We start from the raw sequence: 14424 nt of genomic DNA, 5'->3' as shown, positions 1-14424 counted from the left end.
GTGGGATAAAGTGCTGTTTGCTAAGAAATTGCATCCAGTTTAAGGCATGGACTAGTGAAATTCAATACTTAGAAAGGCAGTCAGTATCAACGAAGTTGCAGCTTTTTAAAGTATTTCCAAGGTGTCATTAAAAGTTGACAACTTCTAGTTCCTTCCCAAAGAGACTGGATTTAACAAGCAAACAGGTATTTGTCCCCACGTGCCAGAAGTCCCTCAGTCATGGCTTTTCAGTGGCAGCAGACAAAAAAGCATAGCCTGTGAGGGAAAAAGTAAAGTCTCACCAACACTCAGAACAGTTTAGTACTCCATCAGAATTTTCTGTCTCTTTCTCTCTTGTGTCCACAGTCTGTTTCCTTTACTGTTTTCCTTTCCTGGTGAAAAGCAAATATAACCCCATTTTGCTGGTTGTTTAAACTGAGTTTATAGCTACTGTAAGTGAGGCAGGAATTGCTTCTCCAAAGCAAAAACTGAGGCTGGAGTTCTTTCTCAAGGTCTCCATTACGAGTGTTTGTCCTTTGAATCTCACAGCTGAATCATGAGCTAAGTTCTTGATCTCATATTACTCTGACTACACACCTTGCAGTTCCCATTTCAGTCTGATCATTTTAACTGTTGTTTATTGATTATATTTTTTGGGGAGAGAAATCTAAAATCTTTTTTTGCCACAAGCATAATTTCACGCAGATTACGACTCTTCATCAGTCTGTAGTTCCTTCTGTAACAGTCCAGGTTAAGCCAGCAGTTGTAAAGGACATTACTGAATGTTCTTTAGTGAGAAATAAAGCAGTGAATGTTTCATTCTGATTTTTTGGCAAATAAGCATTATAATGTAAACTACAGAAGCCTTTTCACTGCTAACACTTTAATTCTTGGAGTATCTTTAGATCTGTCTTCTGTAAGAAACATAGTTGCCTGAAAACAGAGGTAAGCAAAGTAAACAGTAACCTCTGGATTTGCTTAAGTGCAAGGGCTTGTCACAACTGATGAAAAAGAAATACTGCGTACACAGAGATCATCCTTGGGAAGGACTTTTTCCTCAGTGAGGTTTTCTGTGAGAGGAGCTTAAATCCAGTCACAGAGGCTTCATTTGCTGGCAAGTGGAAACTAGACCTTTCTTTCCCAGCCTCAGTAACTGTAACAGTGCTGTAAGTGTCGGGCTGCAGCCGGGTGACTTTGTGGCCTGCTAAACAACCACAGAAGGAAACCAAGCCAGACAAACCTCTTTAAAAAAATATGCTGTTCAGTAAATGGTAGTGAAGGTTTTGATTCTTTAGTGGATATTTTAATATAATGAGTTTAACAGAGCAGTTATTCTCAACCTCGGAGGAGGTGAATTCAGAGATAGGTAAGGCCCTTGTCAGTGACCTTGGCCATGTTGGTGCCATGAAACTTGCTTCTTTTAATATGGAGTTAGTGTTTGTTCGTTGTGTCCATGTTCTGGTAGGAGATGTTGCTGTTGCTGAGATGTTACTGCTGCTGTTGCTGTTAAAGCTTTACAGTATCATTTTAGGCCAGCTGATTAGTAGAGGAGGAGTCTGGAGTAAATTTCTGAGAGAAATCTGGTCTGCTAGATTTATGCTAAAAAGATAATCCTTTCTAAAACCTCAGAATGAGTTCATCCCCAACGGTCTCTTTTCCTTTCTTCTAGTGTCACTGGTTTTTGTACAGTGTTAATGCTCTTCTGCACTTACTACCCAGTATAGCTCCAAAACTCAGACTTTATGCATATTGCACTCCTGTTTTGCTGATGAAAATAGCATAATTACTCTGTCAAAACCCATAAAGCTTTCTTGGAGAGAGGATGTTGTGATGTAAGCTTTCTGAAACTCTTGTGAACCAGAGAGGTGGGCCTCAGGGAACTGTTCCAGCCCCAAAGCAGGAAGACCCAGTCTGATACACCATGAATAAAGGTATTTACTGCCTTTATTTCAGAGCTTTTGTACAACTTTGGCCATACCTAATGTTTGAGTCACTGTTTTCCAGAGGTTCTCATTTCCAATGCAGCCCCTCCCTACAGGTCTAAGGGCTGCAGAGTGGAAGTCCCAGTATCTCTGAGCTTAAATTGAACCCAGCGGGTTTGTACAAGGAAAGCCTTGGCTGTATCTGTTGGCTGGTGTGTGCAGTACTTGCACTGCTAATGCTAAAGCAGCTTATTAGGAGTCCCTGCCACCATCCTAACTCTTTTTTGGCCACATGTTCTGTGTGAACATCTGCAGGGTCAGCAGTGCCCCGAGGACTTCGGAGGCTGGGGGGACTACTGCTGTTGCCACTTTGTGGTTAGAAAGCTGAATAGGTTGGTCCGTGTGTTAATTGGTTTTGTGACTTTGGAACTTCCAGAACCAAATGGAGATGGAAAGGGGAGATACCTGGTTGACCTACTGTCCTATCATGAGCCTTAAATATATTGTATTTATGGAAACACAACAAAGGCATGTTCCTGTGTAAAAGGGAACATTCCAGGGCTTTCCAGAGAACTCAGGTAGCCTTAGTACCAGATACTGCCTATCTTAAGATTTCTCCACCCTTCTCGGCAGTTTTCATCACCCACAGTTTCAGATACAGCTGAAATTTGAAAAGATTTTGCAATAGCAGCTGCTGTCTGATTGTCCCCAAAAGGAGACTTCTAAGAGGAGATGAGATAGGTAATTGAGGGTTAGATCAAATGCTTCCTGAAGTTAATAGCAAACTCTAGGTGACTTTGGTAGTTTGCACTAAATTGTCTGTCACTAGGAAGTGTAAGGTTGTGACCTTTCTCCCAAGAATCATGACCATGGAGTACTTGGGGAAAGGAGAGAGAACAACCGTCTTGGGAATAGCAAGGACTAATTAACTAAAGGAGGGTCAGATTGTGCACTTAGTTTAGAACACTGTATTTAAATAATATAGTACAGGAGTTTTTCAGTGTTTTTTTCTTGGACCTATTTTCCATGGACCTGGAAAAAAGGAAAGTTCACTTTTAATCTTAAAACCCCCTCAGACAAACAAACCAGCCCCAAAAGCAAATACGAGCACTTGGACCCACTAGTTTGACCCTTAACTCCTGTTTTTGTTCTACAAACTACTTGATGTCTTAGGCAGTGACTAACGAATATCAGAATTAATGAATAACTCACTTTGGCTCAAGGGAGGAGGGGATATGCAGTTGAGCCGAAAACACAACTGGTTGCAATGGAAAAATCAGTGTATTTTCAGTTGTAGGGCTGTAACTGCTCTTTTTATTACTAGTTTAGTGATAAAAGAGGAGGGTGAATATTGCCCTGAAGACTCTTAGATGAGTTGTTTGACTTACTGGGTCAGGCACTTTTTCACTTCATAGACTTGTGTGTCCTCATATCAGTACAAAATGTATTTTCACAAGTGACAATAGATAGACACAAATAGCTCAGAACAGTCCGTTTTCTCAGGCTTGTCATCAGTTTCCCATTTTAATGAGGAGAGGAAAGAAAGGAGGAAGTAGAGAAGGGAGACTGATAGCACTGGAGTATTTGTGAGATGATGGAGTTTCATGAGTGATTCGTGAGTGAAGGCTTACCCAGGAGTTTCTTAATTTTTCATATCAACTGATGTTGTGTAGGACATTCCTTCAGAGCAGAGGGTTGCATTTGTTTCCCACATCCAAAGCAGGTACTGCTCTACCTCTTCTCAATTTGTTTTTTTCTGCTTTTTGTAAGGGAGATACTTTTGGAGCAAGCAATCACAGTACTCACCTGCATTCATATTCTTTCTAAGTAGGGCAAGGACTGGAACATGCATATTTTATATGCCAAGAAATTGCTTTATTTAGCAGGCTAGAGATGTGTCATGTACATGTGGTGAAAGATGATTCTGTTTCTTAACTCACCTGAGGAACATTTCTGATAAATATCTTGGTGAAATAGAAGCTTGCAAACCATTGGATCTGATGAATCATCATTCTCTAGACAAATTTCCTTGAAATTGATCATTCCTGGAATAGTTTTTAATCAAAGTACTTCATACAAGGTGTTGTGGCTACAAAACTTCACAGTTTATGTGCTTCCTTAAAGAAGTGAAGGCAAATTAAAAATCAGTCAGTGAAGACCATATTCTCATCACTGGAAGTACAGTGAGTAAAACTTCCCACAGGAGGTGGTGCTGTACACACACCTCAGTCCGCTGGGTCTCAAGTGGCTCAGTACATTTCAGATTATGCAGGAATCTACGTAATTAAAAAAAGCGGTAGCCTAGAACTGCAGTTATAGCAAAACCAGTATTTCTGGGCTTTGGCATGCTCTACATGTACATTGTTGCTCATACTGTGCAGTTCAAAGTTTTTTGGTTTGGGTTTTTTTGTGTGTGTGTGAGCAATTCCAAAAGGGCATTTGTAATGCTGCAAAACACTCCGGGGATGTGAGACTGCATGCATCTGGGGTAACCAGAAAGGTATCTCCATGGCAGTGCAGCCTGCTGAGCCACCCACGGTGGCTTTATGTTCCTGTGCCGTGGTGTTGGGGCAATCGGTCGGTCTCGTGGGGTCCCTTTGCACGATTACAAAATCTTTAGTAGTCATACATGCACTTGTGTGTGTGTACTTGTATGTACTCCAGTGTCCCCATGGGTGCTCTTTCCAGTGGCACCTCGGGGTGCTGTGTCTGTGCCACCACATGGCTGCTGGGTGCCGTCAGGCTCTGCCTTGGGCCGCAGGACTGTGGGGGCAGATGTGTCAGCTTTCAGTGTCGCGGGCGGCTTTCCAACCCTGCAGTAGCGAGGTCCTCCTCGAGTATCGCTTGCTGGCCTTCTCCCCTGCCTCAGAGCTATTTGTGGCACCCACAGACATGAAAATAACCTATCAAAGGGGGATGACTTTGCTGTTATCAAAGAAGAGTGGGTTTTGTCTGTCTTCTGAGGGAGCTGTCACGATGGTTGGATTTTTTCCCCGTCACGTCTTTGAACTTCAGCTGCGCAGTTGGTCAAGAGTGAGGCTGGGGACTGGCAGACTGTGCAATGTACCACTGGAAAATCTTCATTGCCTTGCTCAGCCTTGCACCAGTGAGACTGGCTTACTGCTTCTAAGCCTTTAAAGCAAACTAGTAATATCATCTGGCTGCACAGATCCGCTATGGTGGTCTGGTAGATGGAGGCTCTCCGAGTTCTGGCACTGGAAGTTAAGCTGCCTGGATCCAGCCTTGGGGAGATGGCAGGTGGTGCTGTACGATAAGCGGTGACAGGACTGGCCAGTTCAGCAGATGTGTTTTGTCCAGGCAAGTGCTGTGGACGATGAAAACCGTGATCATTTTCCTTATTAAGACTTGGTATTAACTAAATGCTCTGCCTGGAGTTAAGAGCTGCGCTGTGCCTGAGCTTTTGGAGCAGCATGTCTTCTACCTGCTGGAGACCAGCTGTCCTTGGTCTGGCGTTCCAGATAGTGCCAGGAGAGACATGCCTTATGTCTTCTTTCCCTTTGCATTTATTCATGGAGGCTGAGGGCAATGGGGGGGCGGGGGTTGGAGGGAGGGATGTTTTAGCAAGCTATTCAGAGTGAACAGGTGAGCACTCTTCTTGAAGTGGGGAGGCATGTTCCCATAACCATTTCTGTAAGAAAAGAGTCCTGTTACAGAAGGTCTCTTCTGGCTGCCAACTTGCATTTTCCTGTTTGTTTCTTCCTCGCCCGCCTGCTGCCATTGTCTGGGCCTGTGGGCCTGCTGGAAGCAGTGCTTGTGATCATCCACCCTGGAAATGCTTTCGTACCAGTCCTGAGCTGATCTGTGGGTTGAGGTTATAGTGCAACAATTTAGGATGGAAGGTATCAGAAGGATGCAGCTCTGCTCAACTAGTGTTTTTGGTGCATCAAGGTGTAGTCCATGCAATTTAATAAAGCGTGTCAATGAGTAACTCTCAGAAGCGTCAATGTGCTTAGTGTGGAATTTGAGTATGTCACACTCGGAACAAAGGTCTCCTGCATTGCTTGTTACCGATTAACTTGTCTGGTATTATGCAAGCTGCCTCTACCAGCTGAGAACTAACTCTCCCCATTCACAGGGCAGCCAAGCTTGTAAAACATTACACAGCAGAAGTGCATAGCATGGCAATGAACCTTTCACTGAGGGCATTCCAGCCGTGCCGCATTTCCCTCAGGAGTCTTTAAAATATTTTAATAAAGAAGCCATTGTTTCACTCAGTCATACAGCAATTTTGCAATGAAGTCTTTTATTAGTGGCCCCTGCTGAGCTGCATACTCCAGGGTAAAATGCTTTTCAGCATCTCCAGTGAAAAGAAATAAAAATTGGACGGTTTGGGTGAGATTGGTTTTGGCACTTCTTTTTTTGCAAGTTTTCATCAAAGCAGTAGCTGGTTTTGTCAGTTGGAAATATCAATCTCTCCTGGTACAAAACGATTTCTAGAGAGGTCTGTCAGATAATGGTTATTATGATTCAAGTGCTTCTCCATTTTAACTTTCTGAGGCTTTTATCCAACAGGTTGGAAAGAATCTGGAGTTTAGGAAAACTTAATCTTACTTGGTGGTGTTTTTGCATATCAGAAGATGTTAGCCAGCACTGGAATGCTGTCTCACAGTATTTCCTGATGCTCTGTATATATTTTTAGAGAGAATGAAGTAATCTCTTTGCCTAGGCCTATCTGAAGAGAAATTAAGAATTAAAAATATTAATAGTAGATGGATGGATTTTGAACACATGTTGGTAGTTTCTCTTTTAAAAAATAAATTATGGTATTCTGAGGTCACTTGCACCTAATTTTGAGCATAGCTTGTATAATTATTATACTTGTGGGCCAGACAGGCAAACCAAACTAGGAACTTGTTTAAACATAGTTGTGAAATAGTTCACCTCTTGTGCTTCCACTTCTGGGTAAAATAAGAGGTCCAATTACTCCTTGTTCTGCCAAGTCTGAGGTTTGTAAGTGCCAGAGAGAAGAAGTTAATGAGTGTGAACTAAGCAGCCCACAAACCTCTTCAAGTTTCACCTGATCCTGAAGGTAACCTGTGTGATAAACAGGGCTTGGCTTTTGGCACGTGTTTGTGTTGCGCTGAGCAAGGTAATTTTGTGGAGGGGAGGTCAAGGTGGAGGGAAGGCGTGACAATTCTAGTAACTCATCTGAGGCCCAGTTTGTGTCTTTGAGGCTGCTGCCTTCTTTCTTTCTCTCAGCATGTTTTCATTCTAGACCAAAAAGCCCAGGTCCTCTTCTCATTACCCCTCTTCCTCCAGCTGAAGCATAGCAACAGTTGGGCTGCAGCTAATCTGCATGATGGGCAGATTACATCAAAGAAGAGAAAAAAGCCCAGGGGAATAACTAATACAGTAAAAGCAGTAAGGGGATGCTGTAGTTACACAGCTACATAGAAACTCAGAATATAATTAGTTTCTAAAACGAGGGGCCCTGCACTTTATTTGGGGCCTAAGGGAAGTACCATTGTCCTGTAGCAGACACTGTTGTGAGATGCATATACATTTTTATGTGGATTCCTATTATTGACCTCAGCCAGTTGCATCTCCCACCTCTCTCTCAGAGACCTCATAGGCAAATATTGGTACTTCCTGTACCCCTTCCCTTGTCAGTGGGGTTTACTTTGGCTTACTACTGTAAATCAGCAGTAATTAAGAGGAGAGTTTGTCAGCTGTCTGCATATGTGTGTTCAAATGTATGTGGAACATGGGAGGAAAAACCCAAAGCCAAACATATGTTAACATGATAGAAGACTGTGAACAAGATTTCCTGTCTCTCATGGATGATGGCACCATGGGATATCTGAAGTTTAGAAGTTTGTCAAGCTCTAGAAACCACTTCTTCTTTCATAAGTAATAATAACTCATGATTCAAAGTGTAGTGTCATTCCAGTATTGGTTTTGCACTGTCACAGAGCTGAGGGCTTAGACATTGGCTGTGCTGATCCTGTGCTAGCAGCTGTGCAAACACAGAACAGGATGGCAGTGGTCACCTGAGAGGGTGTTGGCTGTAGTCTAGAGCTCCTTGGAGTCACCCAGCATCTTCTGGCTTCGGTAAGAGCTGCGTTCTTCCTCTTCCTCTTTTAACCCTAAGTGCACTGACATAGTAGGCAGGAATGATGTATCTACACCTATGTCTGAGATACACTGATGCATGTAGGGAAGTCTCTGAGCAAGAGGCAGTTCCCTTAAGTGACCAGAATTGCTAAGTGGGCAGTTTTCCTTCCACACTGATGCCAGTTACTGCTGTTCTGAGGAGAGGCAGTGCACCAAGACTATCCAGCCACAAACCAGGAACTGTAGGCTTCCTCTGGTAGCTGTCTTACTCAGTCCAGCTCTTGAATAGTAACTTGATCACTGAGGTGTCAGTACTCTAGTTCTGTCATGACAGTAAGTGGTTTAGCACTCAACAGGAGTATTGAAATCACAGAAAGCTGCTGAGACTTGAAAAAAACTCTTGGCCTTTTAATACAGAGCCATTCCACAGGGAATGGAGCTTTCTAGATTCAGTGACATGTCTCAGAAGATACTTTGAGCACTAATGCTGGGGGAATTTATGCCATTAGTTTGATGGGATGTTTCCTATCAGCACAGTCAGCCACAGTAATGTGGGGGTTTCTGATGGTACATCAAAGACCCCCATTGATGGTGCTTTTGGTAGTTTCTTTCAGGATATTTTGTTACTGTCTTAACTGTTGTAACTTTTACACTGTTGCCAGATGTAGCCTTTTGAGTACCCTGGCCAAGTAATACCCAGCAGAACATCGTGGTTGCTAGGGAACAGCTTTAAATGCTGGCTACCTTTGTCTTAATTTATTTGTTGGCTGATTCCATCTTTGCATGAACTATGATGTGGTTGGAAACACACTGTTGTCTCTCTGTGACCACTTCCTCTTCTATCAGCCATAATCTAGTAGCTCATGAGAACCATGACTGACAGTGCTCTCTGAGCAGGCGGGAGAACCTTTGCTCAGCACCAGCAATGTCTGTGGCTTGTGTGAGCACATCCAAACCCAGCTTTACTTAGAGACTTCATGTGCTAGCAGCAAGGGCCCTTTCCAGTGCTTTTGTCCAGTGCTTTTGTCCAGTGCTCAGGGTGCGTTTGCAGCTTGCACTGACAGCTGTGGTGCCTTGCGTCTGGTCTGCATCTAACCTCACTGATTCGAGGGCATCCTACAAGACCTTCTCAGGAACTTCTGATTTGGAGGCAGGCAAGCAAGATAAGTGTGAAGCTCAGAGGCAGTAATCCTCTGTGATTGACTCAGTGAGCTGCTTGGGATTCTTAGGAAAGCAGTACTCGCTGTCACATTGTACTTTTTCACGTGTGATGGGAGTGGGAATCTTACACTTTGTTTCATTCCAGTGAGTCTACCAGGCCAGTGATGTGTTCTGATGGTGACCAAAGATGTTGCTAAAGGAGGAGTAGAACTGGGCTAAAATGTTTAGTTCCTGCTACTGAGCAGTTAGTTTATGTTGTGGAGTGGGGAGATTCACTAAAACTGTACCTTCTTGTTAAATCTACAAATATCAGTGCTTCAGAAATCAGTGGTCTGAGTCAGCACAGTAGTTATGTATGATGTAAAAAACAACACCTTGTTATTTTAAATAAGTTTTGCGGTTCACTTATTCTTCTTATGGCATATTAGAGTAAATAGCATAAAACTCACTTTCTTGGTGTTTTGATTGTGGTGTAGTGAACTACTGTCTTGTCCTCTCACTTCTATCCTGTGTAGAATTCAGATTTTTCTTATCTTTTATTTTATGGTACAATTACTAAATAGCTTTCCTTGCCCTTCTCTTCTGCTGTGTTTTCAGAGTTGAACATAACCATATGCAGCATTTGAGGTGACTGTGTTAAGAGCACAGAGCACAAAAGCACAAAGCGCTCTGTGTTACCCTGTAGTGTTTCTTTAATAAAACCTTCCATTGTAAAGCTGGGGGTTTTGGTGCATAGGGAATTTTGTCTCAGCTCTACTTAAGAATTTAACTTTGATAGTTGAAGTGCTTGTGTACTGTGCCCTGGGCAGCCTGGTCAGCTTTCTTTCTTACGTTGCATGACGCTTGAGAGAGAGGCAGGAGTGATGAACTTTCCCTTTTTTTTGAACAGACTTCTTGGGACTAAAACCTCTTCAGGTTTATGTGGGAAAATAATTCTTTATTTTCCAAACACATACTGCAGTGTGTAAAAAGGCTCTCTTTTTTGACGAGCATTTTTGTTTCTGGACTGGTTTTGGCTGAAAGGATGGTAGGAATCCATGGGGCTTTCAGTGTGTTAATCTAATGATTTAGTCATGTGAATCAGCTGAGTGAACTGTAACTGGATTGCATTGTAGGTGTTAGCAAGTGTGCTTGCTAACAGCCTTGGCAAGTCCATGCTGATGTACAAATAAAGATTAATGGGCAAAAAAGAGATTTTTGTTTCTACTTGTGACCTCAAAGTGAGATAACGTGTAAAAAATTATCAGACCTAAGTGTTTGGGGAGGGTGTAATGATGCTGAAATTTCAAGTCAGCAAAGACTCTCTGGATCATGTGCCTGGATGCAGTCAAGGAGGTACAGTTTTGTGGTGGGTTTGGGGACAGGGTACTGGTGAGCATCTGTCCAGCTGCATGGAAGGCACCAGGATTACTGACAGGCTCTACATGCAAACACGGATGAAAAAGACTTCCATCTCCCAGCTGCCAGTTTTGGTTTGGCAGGGATGAGAAAGGACTGAAATTGCCTTCCTCTTTCTGGTGATGGATGAAAAGTGAATCTGTGAACTCAGCATTTTTCTTGCTAGTATGTCTCCCTGTCAGCCCCCTTTCTTTTGCCATGAGTGATACTAACAGGGACTCCTACAGAAAAAAGCCAGGACATGGGAACAAGGGGAATGGACTGTGAATGCTGAGGTACCCTTTCAGTGCTGGGGTTTTCTTTGAGGAAAACTGTAATGCTGCCTGTATGAAGTACTGGTACAGTTCAAGGTGTGCCTTGGTCTGTTCTTCTGTATACGAAAGTACCTGACTCCAAAGCTGCTCAGCAGGCACCTCTCATCATCACTGCTGTTTGCTTTGTTTTCTGGGCAGAAGGAGAATTAAATTGTAGGTGCCTGTAATTCTTACACTTGAAATCCTCAGGACACTTTGTGCCTGTGCTGTGGTCTGCATTAATACCAACATCTTTTTCTCTTCCTTGGAAAACTGTCTCACTTGATTTGCTTTCCTCTTTTTTCTCCCTTTTTTTTTTTTTTATTTTTTATTTTTATTTTGTCCAACCTTTGCATACTTTTAGGGCACACATTATTCAGCTGACAGTTGTTTGTGCTCAGCCAGGGCATTAGACTGGATTTTGTTACTTGCCTGCTGTATTAACTCCTGAAACTTTGGGGTACTGAGTGGAAGAGCTCAGAGGGAGCAGACAAAAATTTTGTTTGCATGAGTTTTGCAGAGAGCGTGTGTGACAAGCAAAACTTCACAGAACTGAAGCAGCTCTCAGCCCCTCCTCAGTGAAGCAGTTTATAGGGTAGGAGCCAGAAGGTCGTGGTTATTCACCCGTTGATACTTCCTGAGCATTATTGCTATTTGTCCCTGAACAGGAGCTAGAGAGGGCATAGCTGTAATGCTGTAAAGCAGGTAGATGGTTCCTGGGACCTGTAAGAGGAGTATTGATGTTAAATTTAATCCTATCTCATCCCTGGGAAGGAGTGAGCACACCTGAACATGAAAGGCATTTGGGTGGCATCTGTGAAATGCATTGGATTGGTTTTGGATCTGTTCCTGGTCTGGATTTGTGCTCTGCCATCCTTGGGTCCTGTAAAGAGACCAGAGGTACGCGAGGCTCAGAGAGGCTGACCTTGCCTGTGGTAAAATGTGAGGCTTGTTGTTTTGTACAGGCACAGCTCCCTTTTTTATGGTTTGTAATGTGCTCAGACCCTAGCAAAGACAGTAACTGTATTTCCTAAAATATGGAGTACTTTGAAATGCCTAACCCCCATCTGGATGCTCCATGCAAGTATCTTCAAGTTCTAGATCCCCTTGGAAAAAGACCTGGTGCTTTCAGAATGAGTGTTCTTCAGGCTGTCTCAGCAGGGGCCTCATAACTTGGGGCACCTCAAATCTCTTGGTAATATTGAAATCCTTGGTCTTGGTTCTTCTGCATAACAGCATACATGTTGTCATGTGAGTGGGTAAGTTCTGGTGGTTCTTGTTCAGCACTGTCATGCTCCCGAGGGTGAGGTTCTTGGAGAGAAGGATTCTTCCTGTGTACCACAGGTATGCCAGCTCTTAAGTGGTTTTGCTGGGAGCTGGGTGGTGGCTGACCCACATAAAGATAATTATACCAGCATCTAGTTTGCACAGTATACGATCCACAGTGTGCTTGTTCTGATGTCTGAGCCTTGCCAGTACAGTCTGTGTGGATCTTCAACAACTAATTGAGGAGGAAGAGGTTTTGCACAGGTTGTAAGTAAGCTGAGTTGTTCAGCCTGGCCTGGGAAAATTGATTGCACAAAATCCAGGGCCTTTAGGAAGTAAAATAGAGCAACGCCTTTGTTGCTAAAGGCAGGTGAGCAGATGTTGGGCAAGGACAGCATTCACCTGTGTCAGTGCATGCTGCAGGCGCAGATCACGACTAACCCCAAGGGAAGACACGCAGCTCTGGTCAAGGCAGTCCAGGCAAGGGTGGGGGTTGACTCAGCTCTATTAAACCTGCCCCATGGCAGGGAAATGGGCTGTGGTGGCAGCAGTTTTATCAGCACCCCAGGCTGAGGCTGGACACGGAGTTATTACCCACAAAGGAGCAAATTCCACTGCACTTGGCCTTTTTCATTCCTGTTGGCACAGCTCCCCACACACGCTGAGGGTCGTGCCCGGCCTGTTCTGGCCAGCTGCCCTGGGCCAAGCTGGGAACAGAAGCCCAGAAGTGCCAGTGCTCAGAGCTGTAAAACTGGTAGCTGGTGTGTGTTAGTGCAAGTGTTCGTACAGACACATCCTTAAAGGCTTTTGTAGTTAAATCTCACTCTCTCTCTCTCTCTCTCCCTTTTTATCTTAACTAGTGGTTTTGTGTGTGTCTCTTAACTATGAAATGCAGGTGTCCCATATAACAAGAAGGGAGATAAAATTCACTTTAATAGCTGCAATTATTCTTTACTATGCTGAGCCAATCTGGCAGAAAGAACAACATGTTCAAACTGGCAGTTTATAACATAATGTTCTATTAGGCAGTAAGGAAAGTGATGCCTTTCTGAGGACACTAGGGTTTTACAGACAATATACCACATATTAAAAGTCTTGATGGCAAAGCACATTTCAAATTGGGTTGATGAGATGTCACATCTTGACCCCCTCTCCCGCCTGAAGCCCTCCAGGCTGTTGATCAGCCACTTAGCCCAGCAAGATTATGTCAGTGCCAGTTTGTGAAAGGTCATTTTAGTATCAAGGCTGTTGTGTCCCAAAAGTACTGGTGCCACTGGGCAAGCTGGTTGTTCAGCCTAGAGTCTACACCTGCTTGTCTCAGGGGTGGGGTGAGGTTTTTTTTTTTTGGACTTTGGTTGTTTGGGATTTTTTTTTTAAATAACCCTGCGGCCTTTTAGTGCTTTATCTCAGCCAAGTCTGACAAATTACTGCAGCATTTCTAATGGGGGAGAGGGATATATCTGACCATGTGGGCTGTGTGTCTTTTGCGGGGGGTGTTGGGGTGCGGTCCTTTGGTATCAGAGTTGTCATGAAGCCTCTGAACAGGTGAGTCTTTTCAGTGAGCGGCTACCAGGCATGTGGTTGGGGTAGCTACTGCCCTTCTGCCTGGTTAATTAGTGATCTGAGCAGCCATCCTGCTTTCACTGATGTGGTACAAGAAAGTGATTGTGGGGGGTTGTTGGGTAGAAGTTTGTTTTTGCTTAATTTCATATGCAGTTCCTAAGACCTTTTTGACAGTTGCTGACTGAAGCCAACACAAGCACTGTAAGTGTTCCACAGTGTTTGTCCCAACCCCTGGAATAAGCCACTGTCTTTATTAATTTGTGCTTAGACTTTGCACTCACAGAGAAAATTAAAAGGAGATAAATTAGCTAACCATGACTTGGGTCTTATATAAATAAAGCAGTTAGGGCTTTTTTTGGTTTATTTTGGTTGGTTGATTGGTTTGGGGGTTTTTTTGTTGTTGTGTTGGTGGTGTTTTATTAACTGTGCATTTAAGAATTGAATCGTAGGGACAGTTGATCCTACCAAATGTTGAGCCATGCAGCAACACCCCCAACTCCCCACCCAAAATGGTGGCAGGAGGAACCCATCAAAATGGCTCAGCTTTCCTGAAGCTCGTGTTGCAGGTGGAGCTTCCATCAGGGAATATTGTAGAGCTTTCCTCACGGCTTCTTTGTTAAGTCCTTGCCTTGCTATAAACACAGAGCAGCAAATGAAACAACTGAAGTGCAATTTCTGCCAGCACCTGCTCCTTGGGAACAACATGAAACAGCTTAAGGAATGCAGAAACCAGCATGGCCTGTACTGAAACCAGGCTTTTCCTTCTA

General features: G+C 43.6%; 1 protein-coding gene across 1 annotated transcript in view; it reads left to right on the top strand.

Moving 5' to 3' along the window:
* The window catches only part of NME7 (NME/NM23 family member 7), a 91839-nt gene that overhangs the window by 76357 nt on the left and 1058 nt on the right, over positions 1-14424 (top strand). The gene's annotated exons all lie outside the window — the stretch shown is intronic.

This window comes from Myiozetetes cayanensis, unplaced genomic scaffold (assembly GCF_022539395.1).
Source record: "Myiozetetes cayanensis isolate MyiCay16 unplaced genomic scaffold, myiCay2020 scf5-8, whole genome shotgun sequence".
Taxonomy (NCBI): Eukaryota; Metazoa; Chordata; class Aves; order Passeriformes; family Tyrannidae; genus Myiozetetes; species Myiozetetes cayanensis.
Note: the sequence above shows the minus strand (reverse complement) of the source record. Positions and strands in the feature narration are given on the sequence as shown.